Genomic DNA, 8,166 nt, shown 5'->3' with positions numbered 1-8,166 from the left:
TTTTTAGTAGAGATGAGGTCTCACTATCTTGCCCAGGCTGGTCTCGAACTTCTGGGCTCAAGTGATTCTCCCACCTTGGCCTCCCAAAGTGCTGGAGTTACAGATATGAGCCACCAGGCCCAGCCTGGAATCTGCCTTTTAAGCCAGCATCAGGTAATTCTTTGTTAGGTCATTCTTGGACCATATGTTGAGAAACAGTGTAATACTGGCTAAATATAACGTGACATTCAATTTTCTTGCAGACCTGTCTGCAATCCACCTTTTAGACCTTTTTCTTGTCCCACACTGTAATGACATCATACTACCCACTACTCGTCCCTACTGTTTACCCCCCTCTATCTTTGCTTATTCTCCATGTCTAAAATGCCTTTATTTTCCTTACCTAGTCAGAGCCCCTTCTCTTTTGGGGGTTTACTTTAAGACTACTTACGTTTCAAATCCTTCTTTGACCCCTCCAGGTAGAATTAATCATTCTCTATATTTTCATACTGCTGTGTACAAACATCCAGCATGAAAAATTTGTTGGGCTGGGCGCGGTGGCTCACGCCTGTAATCCCAGCACTTTGGGAGGCTGAGGTGGGTGGATCACGAGGTCAGGAGATTGAGACCATCCTGGCTAACATGGTGAAACCCCATCTCTACTGAAAATACAAAAAAATTAGCCAGGCATGGTAGCGGGTGCCTGTAGTCCCAGGTACTCAGGAGGCTGAGGCAGGAGAATGGCATGAACCCAGGAGGCGGAGCTTGCAGTGAGCCGAGATCGTGTCACTGCACACCAGCCTGGGCGAGAGCAAGACTCCGTCTCAAAAAAAAAAAAAAAAAAAAAAACTTGCTACAGAGAGCAGTGGGTGGGATATGTTTTCTTTCTTTCTTTTTTTTTTTTTTTGAGATGCAATCTCACTCTGTCACCCAGGCTGGAGTGCCGTGGCACGATCATGACTCACTGAAGCCTCAAACCCCTGGGTTCAAGAGATCTTCCTGCCTCAGCCTCCTGAGTAGCTGGGACTATAGGTGTGTCCCACCACTCCCAGAAAATTAAAAACAATATTTTTTGTAGAGACAGGGTCTCACTATGTTGCCCAGGCTGGTCTTCAAATCCTGGGATCAAGCTATCCTCCCACCTCAGCCTCCCTAAGTACTAGAATTGCAGGCATGAGCCACCACACCCGGCCAAGGGATATTTATTTATTTATTTATTTGGAGATGGCATCTCGCTGTGTCACCCAGGCTGGCATGCAGTGATCTTGGGTAACTGCAACCTCAGCCTCCCAAATAGCTGGAACTGTAGGCGCAAGCCACCACACCCAGCTAATTTTTGTATTTTTAGTAGACAGGGTTTCTCCTTGTTGGCCAGGCTGGTCTCGAACTCCCGGCCTCAAGTGACCCGCCTGCTTCACTCTCCCAAAGCACTGGGATTACAGGCATGAGCCACCGCGCCCAGCCTCAAGGGCTATTTAAAATATTTAACAACAGTATGGCTCATTGACCAGACCCATGAGAACTTAGAAGATTGAGATACTCTTGTGTCTGGTTTGTGGGGAGAGTCCTTCCACGAGGGACTGAGTAGTCCTGGCATGGAAGTGGATAGGGAGGAATAAGGTCTTGAAAGTAGAAGCTATTGGCCGGGTGCAGTGGCTCATGCCTGTAATCTCAGCACTTTGGGAGGCCGAGGTGGCCAGATCAGAGGTCGGGAGTTTGAGACCAGCCTGACCAACATGGAGAAACCCCGTCTCTACTAAAAATACAAAATTAGCCGGGCGTGGTGGCACATGCCTGTAATCTCAGCTACTCGGGAGGCTGAGGCAGGATAATCACTTGAACCTGGGAGGAAGAGGTTGTGGTGAGCCGAGATCGCGCCATTTTACTCCAACCTGGGCATCAAGAGCAAAACTGTCTCAAAAAAAAAAAAAAAAAAAAGAAAGTAGCAGCTATTTATTAGTTGGTATGGAAGTATTCCTGCATTTTAACAATCATCAGTACGAACATACTGGGTGAATGTAGCCATTCATGCAGAAGTACGTGTGTGTGTCCATTTGTGGTGTGTGTCCTGCTAGGCTGAGAGCACGGATAAGTGCAATGGTCCCATCCTCTTCATAGTCAATAGCTTCACCTAGCTCCCTCAATGTGTTTTGGCATGTCTGCAAAACTAATGGATTCAAATGTCAACTCCTTTTCCTCTCTGTTGCAACTATGATTCGGTACGTTAAAAAAAAAAACAAAAAACAAAAAGCAAAACCTTAAAATAACAGAAGAAGAGGGCATGAGAATTATTTGGACTGGTCGTTTAAAATGCGTATTCCAGAGCTTCTACCCCAAACCCACCAAATTCGACTCTCTGGGTGGGAACCAGAGCCTCACATTAAAATTCCTCCAAAGGATTTGAATGCACATTAAAGTTTTCAGACTTTGTTGCACATTAGAACTACCTAGAGAGTTTTAAAAAATACAGATTACTAGACCCCATTCAAATCACTTAAAGTAGAATCATGTGAGTGTGGCTTAGGCATTTACAATTTTTTTTTTGAGACATGGTCTCAGAGTGTCACCCAGGTTGGAGTGCAGTGGCAATGATCTTGGTTCGCTGCAACCTCTGCCTCCCAGCCTCAAGTGATCCTTCCACCTCAGCCTCCCTAGTAGCTGGGACCACAGGTGTGCACCTGTGTTGTATTTTTGGTAGAGAAGGGGTTTCGCCATGTTGCCCAGGCTGCTCTCAAACTCCTGAGCTCAGGCGATACACCCCCCTCGGCCTCCCAAAGTGCTGGGATCATAGGTGGGAGCCACCGCACCCAGCTGGCATGTATGTATTTGTTTGTTTGTTTGTTTGAGATGGAGATTTGCTTTCGTTACCCAGGTTGGAGTGCAATGGCGTGATCTTGGCTCGCTGCAACCTCCGCCTCCCAGGTTCAAGCGATTCTCATGTCTCAACCTCCTAAGTAGCTAGGATCACAGGTGTGCGCTACCATGTCTGGCTAATTTTTGTGTTTTTAGTAGAGATGGGGTTTCACCATGTTGGTCAGGCTAGTCTCAAACTCCTGAGCTTAGGCAATACACCCGCCTCGACCTCCCAAAGTGCTGGAATCATAGGCGGGAGCCACTGCACCCAGCCGGCATCCACATTTTTAAAAACTTCCCTAGGTGATTCTAGTTTGCAGTCACGTTTGAGAACTACTGGTTTAGGAAATTCTTAAACTGGTTAAACAGTCCCTGAACAATGGAGTGGAATGTTTACTGGAGTTAATAGGCAGTTTTCTCTCTGGGACCTGATCTCGTATGTTGCTTTTTTATTGGGAAGGAAGAGAACTCATTCTTATTTTTACTGCTATCAGTAGGAAACTGCATAGCCAGTCAAGTCACACATTTCTATTCTGTGCTAGGCATGATAATTATTAAGGTCTTGAGATTGTCTTGAGTGTTGGCAGAGCTGGAGTCTGCGACTTAACATTCAGTGACTTCATGTTAATCAGGAGGGCAGATGGCTCTGAGCCTTTCTGCAGGGCCTGATGTGCATGGACTGCTTTGCACAGCCCCCTTGTGAAATAATATACCTCTTCTCCTGCCCAGTTCATGAAAGAAAAACAAGGCACAGAAATTTAAGGGAGCTGCTCAAGGCTGCAAGTGCCATAGTGAAGGAAAGTGTCTGACGTTAGGTTATACAACACGAAATGGTGTGCTGATAAAATTCTAGGCAGCTGGGCATTCAGGATAGTATTTTGGGTGACATAGTCTCTTGCTTTCACCTGTTATCTTTGCTCCCTTTCAACATTTTTATTATACAAGTTGAACTCATAGGCAAATTCATTACTTGTTTGTTGCTCACTTTGTTAACATAGACCCAATTTAAGGATAATAGGTTAAGTTCTCACCATCGGAAGTAGAACTTGGAGGCTGGACGCAGTGGCTCATGCCTGTAATTCCAGCACTTTGGGAGGCCAAGGCAGGAGGATCACTTGAGGTCAGGAGTTTGAAACCAGCCTGACCAACATGGTGAAATCCCATCTCTACTAAAAATACAAAAATTAACTGGTGCGGTGGCAGGCGCCTGTAATCCCAGCTACTCAGGAGGCTAAGGCAGAAGAATCGCTTGAACCCAGGAGGCGGAGCTTGCAGTGAGCCAAGAACACGCCATTGCACTGCAGCTTGGGTGACAGAGTGAGACTCCATCTCCAAAAAATAAAAATAAAATAAAATAAAAACATAATCAAGTTCACTAACAATTAGAGAGATGAAGGCTGGGGCAGTGGCTCAAAAAAAAAATTAGGGAGGGCCGGGTGCGGTGGCTCATGCTTGTAATCCCAGCACTTTGGGAGGCCGAGGCGGGCGGATCATGAGGTCAGGAGATCGAGACCATGGTGAAACCCCGTCTCTACTAAAAATACAATTGCTCTTGTCCCCAGGCTGGAGTGCAATGGTGCGATCTTGGCTCACTGCAACCTCCGCCTCCCAGATTCAAGTTCAACTCATTATTTAATGTAACAACGCATCATAAATATCTTTCTATGGCTGTATGGTGTTCTGTTATGTAAGTATGCAATATATTTTATTATTGACCACGCTGGGCGTGGTGGCGGGCGCCTGTAGTCCCAGCTACTCGGAGAGGCTGAGGCAGGAGAATGGCGTGAACCCGGGAGGCAGAGCTTGCAGTGAGCCGAGATTGCGCCACTGCACTCCAGCCTGGGCGACAGAGCGAGACTCCGTCTCAAAAAAAAAAAAAAAAAAAAAAATTAGGGAGTTACCATAGAATATAACTTTTCACCTTTTAGATTAATGAATATTTAACAAAGTTTGTACTACCCAGTGTTGACAAAACAGTAGAGAAATAGGCACTGTCATACTCTTGGTGAAAGTGAAAGCTGGCACCTGCTTTGGGAGGGCAATTTGGCAGTATCTAACAAAATTAAAAATATATTATGAAATTTGCATTTTATCAACTTATTAATTTTGTACCTAAAAATTTATAGATTTGCAAAGTATTCATAATTAAGTCAAAGGAGATATGCAATTTAAATTTTAGTAGATATTGCCAGTTTTTTTTTTTTTTTTTGAGATGGAGTCTCACTCTTTTACCAAGGCTGGAGTGCAGTGGTACGATCTTGGCTCACTGCAACCTCCATCTCCCGGGTTCAAGCAATTCTCCTGCCTCAGCCTCCCGAGTAGCTGGCACTACAGGTGTGTAGTGCCACCACCAGGCCTGGCTAATTTTTGTATTTTCAGTAGAGATGGAATTTCACCATGTTGGCCAGGCTGGTCTTGAACTCCTGACCTCAACTGATCTGCCTGCCTCGGTCTCCCAAAGTGCTGGGATTACAGGTATGAGCCACCATGCCCAGCCAATATTGCCCAATTGATCATCTCCATATATATATATTACCTACAAATATATATGAAGAAACACACACACACGCACACACACACACAGCATGTTACTATATGTGGGCACTGTTGTAAGCATTTTACAAGTTATATTTATATGTTTAATATATGTGTGTATATATAGAGACAGAGTGAGCGTGCAAACATTTCATCACTGTATGTAATATCAAAGAATTAAGAAATATGAATTTTTCATCAAGTTTCCAGGCATGGTGGTTCATGTCCTGTAATTCCAGCACTTTGGAAGGCTGAGGCAGGAGGATCACTTGAGCTCAGGAGTTCAGGTCCAGATTGGCAACAAAGCAAGAGCCTGTCTCTATTTATAAAATAATAATAATAATAATAATAAAATATATTGCATACTTACATAACAGAACACCATACAGCCATAGAAAGATATTTACGATGCGTTGTTACATTAAATAATGAGTTGAACTTGAATCTGGGAGGCGGAGGTTGCAGTGAGCCAAGATCGCACCATTGCACTCCAGCCTGGGGACGAGAGCAAGACTTCATCAAAAAAAAGAAAGAAAGAAGCGAAAAGAAAAGAAGAGAAGAGAGGGGAGTGGAGAGGAGCGGAGGGGAGGGGAGGGGAGGGGAACAAACCCCACAGAGCTCCCTTGCCCTGTATGTATTGTGTGATTCCCTTGGTGTATATAAAAGCCTAGAATATTCTGGAAAGATATACAATGCAAGAAACCTTTAGTGATAGAAGTGTTATGAAGATTTTTCTTCCTTCCTGCTCTTCCGTTACGTAGTATTTTTTACCATGATATTTTTATAAAATTTAAAAGTATTTAACTAGATTATAATGCATAAACATTTTAAAGAACAATATTAAATAAATAATAATATCCATGATATGCCACTAAGTGAAAAATTCTACTCTGAAACATTTTATATGATACAAATTCATTTTTAAGGCATTCATAGAAATAGACTGGAAAGTACACGCATCAAAATATTTCACTGTTTGCAAGACCGGTGTTTCCTTTTGTGCTTGTCTCTATTTTCCAAATTTTCTGCAATGAGCTTGTGATTCTTCTGAAATTAGAAATTCTAAAAACTTACAATAAATGTTATTTTCTTCCTGAAAGCACATCTACACATGACTACAAGGACATTGTGCATAGTTCCAATGTAGTAATGTGCAAAAATAATTTGGCCGTTTGTACAATATTTTGCTAGGCATCTGCAGCAAGGTTGCAAAGCATATCAGCTGAAACAGTGACCCTGTAAGTCCTTTGTTAAAAATGGCACTTCCTCACCACATGGCTGCCAGATGCACTTCATTTCTGGATCTATTGATTTCATGTGGAAAATGTGGCTGCTGCAGAAATTGTTATCTTTAGTTTATAAAGAAGGTATTTTCCTCCCACAGAGCACAGTGTCAATATCTCAAAAGAGAAGCAGAGCCCTGAGCCCTTCATTCAACATACATTTATAGGGTGCAGATGTATGCTTCAGGCATTGTTCTAGGGGATTAGGTTCCAGGGATAAAGGAGACATGTAAGGTCCCTCCTCTTAGGAAGATGACATTCTATAGGCGGTGAACAAGACTTCCTGGTTCATAGACAGCCATCTTCTCACTGCATCCTCACGTGGTGGAAGGGGCAAGGGAGCTCTGTGGGGTTTGTTCCCCTCCCCTCCCCTCTGCTCCCCTTTCTTCTCTTTTCTTTTCTCTTCTTTTCTTTCTTTTTTTTGACGAAGTCTTGCTCTTGTCCCCAGGCTGGAGTGCAATGGTGCAATCTTGGCTCACTGCAACCTCCACCTCCCAGATTCAAGTGATTCTTCTGCCTCAGCCTCCCAAGTAGCTGGGATTACAGGTGCGTGCCACCCCTCCCCACCCCCATACCCGGCTAATTTTTGTATTTTTAGTAGGGATGGGGTTTCACCAAGTTGGCCAGGCTGGTCTGGAACTCCTGACCTCAAGTGATCCTCCTGCCTGGGCCTCCCAAAGTGCTGGGATTACAGGCGTGAACCACTGCACCCGGCCAGGGAGTCTCTTTTCTAAGGGCACTAATCCTAGGCTGGGCACAGTGACTCACACCTGTAATCCCAGCACTTTGGTAGACTGAGATGGGTGGATCACTTGAGGTCAGGAGTTGGAGACCAGCGTGGTCAACATGATGAAACCCTGTCTCTACTAAAAATACAAAAAAAAAAAAAAAAAATGCCAGATGTGGTGGTGGGAGCCTGTAGTTCCAGCTACTTGGGAGGCTGAGGAGGGAGAATCGCTTGAACCGGGTAGGCAGAGGCTACAGGGAGCCAAGATTGTGCCACTGCACTCCAGCCTGGGGCGATAGAGGTAGACTTTGTCTCAAAAAAAAAAGAAAAGCCTCTTCATGAGAGCTCCATCCTCTGACCTGGTCACCTCCAGAGATCCCACCTCCAAATACCATCACATTGGGGATTAGGTTTCAACATATGGATTGAGGGAAATGCAGACCTTCAGCCTATAGCACAGAGAATAATGCTGAACCCCTTCTCTGCAGTTCCTGATTCAGCAGGTTTGAGGTGGAGTCCAATAAATTGCATTTCTAGCAAGTTCCTGGGTGCTGCTGCTACTGCTAATGCCAGTATAACACTGTGGGAATCACGACCTAGCCTACCCTTACCAATTCGGTATTACTCCAAGGGAATCAAAACTTGGGCAAAACTTGTTCCTTCCTTCATGTGCTCAGGGAATATTTATTTATTTATTATTTTTTAGACGGAGTCTTGCCCTGTCACCCAGGCTGGAATGCAGTGTTGTGATCTCGGCTCACTGCAACCTCTACCTCCTGGGATGAATTG

The sequence above is a fragment of the Nomascus leucogenys genome, chromosome 10 (genome assembly GCF_006542625.1).
Source record: "Nomascus leucogenys isolate Asia chromosome 10, Asia_NLE_v1, whole genome shotgun sequence".
In the NCBI taxonomy this organism is placed as follows: domain Eukaryota; kingdom Metazoa; phylum Chordata; class Mammalia; order Primates; family Hylobatidae; genus Nomascus; species Nomascus leucogenys.
Note: the sequence above shows the minus strand (reverse complement) of the source record.